Source organism: Callorhinus ursinus, unplaced genomic scaffold, assembly GCF_003265705.2.
Source record: "Callorhinus ursinus isolate GAN/ISIS: 27379988/994484 unplaced genomic scaffold, GSC_fseal_2.0 scaffold16, whole genome shotgun sequence".
In the NCBI taxonomy this organism is placed as follows: domain Eukaryota; kingdom Metazoa; phylum Chordata; class Mammalia; order Carnivora; family Otariidae; genus Callorhinus; species Callorhinus ursinus.
The window spans coordinates 17,527,081-17,530,852 of record NW_027397078.1 but is presented as its reverse complement, the minus strand read 5'-3'; the positions used below and the strand labels follow the sequence as shown (position 1 = coordinate 17,530,852).

Sequence of the window (3,772 nt, the reverse complement as noted above, 5' to 3'; positions counted from 1 at the left end):
TCTCTGAAGAAGACATACAAATGGCTAACAGACACATGAAAAAATGTTCATCATCACTAGCCATCAGGGAAATTCAAATCAAAACCACATTGAGATATCACCTTACCCCAGTTAGAGTGGCAAAAATGGACAGGGAAAGAAACAAATGTTGGAGAGGTTGTGGAGAAAGGGGAACCCTCTTACACTGTTGGTGGGAATGCAAGTTGGTACAGCCACTTTGGAAAACAGTGTGGAGGTGCCTCAAAAATTTAAAAATAGAGCTACCCTATGACCCAGCAATTGCACTACTGGGTATTTACCCCAAAGACACAGATGTAGTGAAAAGAAGGGCCACATGCACTCCCATGTTCATAGCAGCAATGTCCACAATAGCCAAACTGTGGAAAGAGCCGAGATGCCCTTCAACAGATGAACGGATAAAGAAGATGTGGTCCATAAATACAGTGGAATACTACTCAGCCATCAGAAAGGACGAATACCCAACTTTTACATCCACATGGATGGGACTGGAGGAGATTATGCTAAGTGAAATAAGTCAAGCAGAGAAAGTCAATTATCATATGGTTTCACTTCTTTGTGGAACATAAGGAACAGCATGGAGGACATTAGGAGAAGGAAGGGAAAAATGAGGGGGGGGGAATCGGAGGAAGAGACGAACCATGAGAGACTATGGACTCTGAGGAACAAACAGGGTTCTAGAGGGGAGGGGGGTGGGGGAATGGGTTAGCCCGGTGATGGGTATTAAGGAGGCACGTACTGCATGGGGCACGGGGTGTTATACGAAAACAATGGATCATGGATCACCACATCCAAAACTAATGATGTATTGTATGGTGACTAACATAACATAATAAAATTAAAAAAAAAAACAACTAAAAACAAAACAAAACAAAAGGCTGTTGGTGGACCCCAAAACTGAACCTAAAGGCGGGGATTTCGAACATTCCTTTCGTCTTGCAGAACAAGAAGGAGAGCAACAATTGAACTGCCACTGTGTCTAGACTCCCCTGCCAGGGATTCTTAAAGAAAAGCTGTGAAATGTGACACTACAAAGTAGCAGCTTGTAATAGGCGCTTGAGTGTAATCACAATTCTCTCTGAGTCTTGCAGGTGAGGAAATCCTTCTTTTCCAGGTAAAATAAAAGGATGTAGATCTAAGCAGACTCCTGTGCATTATCCTGCGGAGTCCCTCTGAATCACAGGGAAGGGAAAGATGGGATAAAGAGGAGGCCCAGCAGCCAAGACTGAACCAGACTAGGGTCAGCTTTAGAGCCCAGGGCGGAGACCACAACAGGGGACGGTTCGGTACTTAGATTCCGGTACCCTGTGCCTGGCTGGGATACTGGGCATCTCTGTCCCCCTGAGCTGGGTGTGCAGGCACAACATGTGTGGTTTGCAGCCTCCCCTTGTGCCTGAAGAGAAGCCACTGAGAGCGAAGCCACGTGGGCGGAGAGTACACTCCGTGGGGACTTCCGGGCCTGAGTTCTTCCCAGGTCTTCCCTGCCACCTCAGGTAATAGTGTGGCTGCCTGGGGGGGGAGAGGTGAGCCTGGACAGAGGGACTCAGGTGTCCAGGTGCTGCCTGCCTTCCTCTGAGGGATCTTTCCTCTCATACATTCTGTTGTGAGCCCTCAAGACTCCTTTCAGAGAAGGATTTGGCTGAGGTTTAGAAGCCAGCCCCACCCTAGGCTGGAAGGCACACCTGCAATTAGGGGAGAGACTCCTGTGATCAGGGCTGTCATTACGAGTGTTGGGGATTTCCCTCCCTTCCGGGTCTGGTTATCTGGCTGGATTTCCAGTCTCCCCACAAAGTCTTGCTTAACCCATTGATATACCTGTGGGGCAACAACAACAACAAAATGGAACATGGCATCAGCAGATCTATGTTCATGTCCACATTCTGGAACTTTTTATTTGTGTGGCCTCCTTTTTTCTCACTTGTTAAGACATGGTCTTGCACCTGCCCTTCTTACTTCCTGAGGGTCTTATAAAAATAAGACAATGCTGTAAATAAAAGAACTTGGATTTGCCAAGTGCCATTGTTACTTTACTTTGTCACACCCATGTCCATGGGGAACTTAGCCTAAGGGTCACTTCTCATTATCACTGTAGCCCAGGGTGGATCCTTTGTGCAATCCCACTCTCTGCCCTTCTTCCCCAGGGGTAACTACTGTGATGAATTCTAGCCCATGTTTTTTTATACTTTCATCATACATAGGTACCCACAGACACCAGGGCCCCAGACCACCCACCTCATGTCACTCCACCCCACCCCACCCTCACATCCTTTATCAGAGGAATATTGATTTGTGTTTTCCAGGGTCCCATGGTATACCTCCCCCCATCCATCTCCAGAGCCGCATGTGGATGGGGTTGGGCGGACGGAGAGACTCCTGGATACCTATTTTAAAACTTAAAAGGTGAGTCATTTGCACACAGAATCAGTCAGAGACCTTTATTTATTTAAGAACCAAATAACTTTATTGAAACCAAACAACTTTATTTATTTATGGCAAAACTGGAAGAAAAAACCTGGAACGTTTTGCAAAGGCAATACTGCAATATGCATGCTCGGCATGGTGATCAGGGAAAGTCACCATGCACCCTGTGGCTATAAGGGAAACAGTCCCAACTCAGTTCTTTTTGTCGCTGTCGCCCAGGGTGAGCTTGTCAAAGAGGTACTCTGCCATGCCGGCTTCCGGGGCCCCCATCTTGCTCAGGTTGGTGACATAGCCCCCCAGCTCTTTGATGGACTTGACTTGCTCGTGCAGGTAGTGGCTCTCGAGGAAGTCGCACAGGTGGGCGTCGCTCTTGTCGGTGGCCAGCTGGTGCAGGTCGAGCAGGCTCTGGTTCACGCTCTTCTCCAGGTTCAGGGCGCACTCCATGGCCTTCAGGCCGCTCTCCCAGTCGTCGCGGTCCGGCTTCTTGATGTCGCGGAGGCATATGCGGCCTCCGCGCTGGTTCTGCAGCTGCATCAGCTTCTCGGCATGCTCGGTCTCCTCGCGGGACTGGCGCAGGAAGAACTGGGCGAAGTTCTTCAAGGCCACGTCGTCGCGGTCGAAGTAGAAGGCCATGGACAGGTACACGTAGGAGGCGTAGAGCTCCAGGTTGATCTGGCTGTTAATGGCGGCCTCGCAGTCGGGGTGGTAGTTCTGGCGCACTTGTGAGAGCGGTGTGGTGGCCATGGCTGGTGGTCCGGGCACCAAGAGGAAGGTGACCGTGGTGTGAAGCGAGGGCTGCAGGGCCACAGGCGGCGACAGGTCTGCGGTGTGTTTTCAAGCTATAGGCGAAGAAGAAAGCCTTGCGCAGCTTTCCGTGATGGCGCTGGAATGAGGTCCGTTACTGGGCAGTTGGGAGGTTGGATCTGTTAGGCGAGGGGGCGTGGTCACGCAAACAGGAGGGGCTTAGGGGCAGGGCGCCGCGTTCAACGTTCCATCTGAGTCTGCGTGAGGCGGGAGGCGCAGGGCAATTCTGAGTGTCTTTTTTTTTTTTTTTTAAGCTTTATTTATTTTAGAGAGATTGAGAGAGAGAGCAAGGTGTGGGTGGGTGGGAGTGGGGTGAGGGCCGGAGGGAGAGAGAATCTTAAGCAGACTGTGTTCAGTGCCCAGCCCGACCCGGGGCTCAGTCTCACCACCCTGAGATCAGGACCTGAGCAGAAACCAAGAATTCCCCACTTAACCAACTGGGCCACCCAGGCGCCCTGGTGCAGGGTGTCTTGAGGCCATTTTTTAAAATAACAATTCTAGGGGTGCCTGGGTGGCTCAGTTAGTTAAG

At 50.4% G+C, this 3,772-nt stretch overlaps 1 pseudogene; it reads right to left on the bottom strand.

Moving 5' to 3' along the window:
• Nucleotides 1-2,456: 2,456 nt before the first annotated feature.
• On the bottom strand, nucleotides 2,457-3,195 carry LOC112812874 (ferritin heavy chain pseudogene; annotated as a pseudogene).
• Between the last annotated feature and the right edge of the window lie 577 nt (nucleotides 3,196-3,772).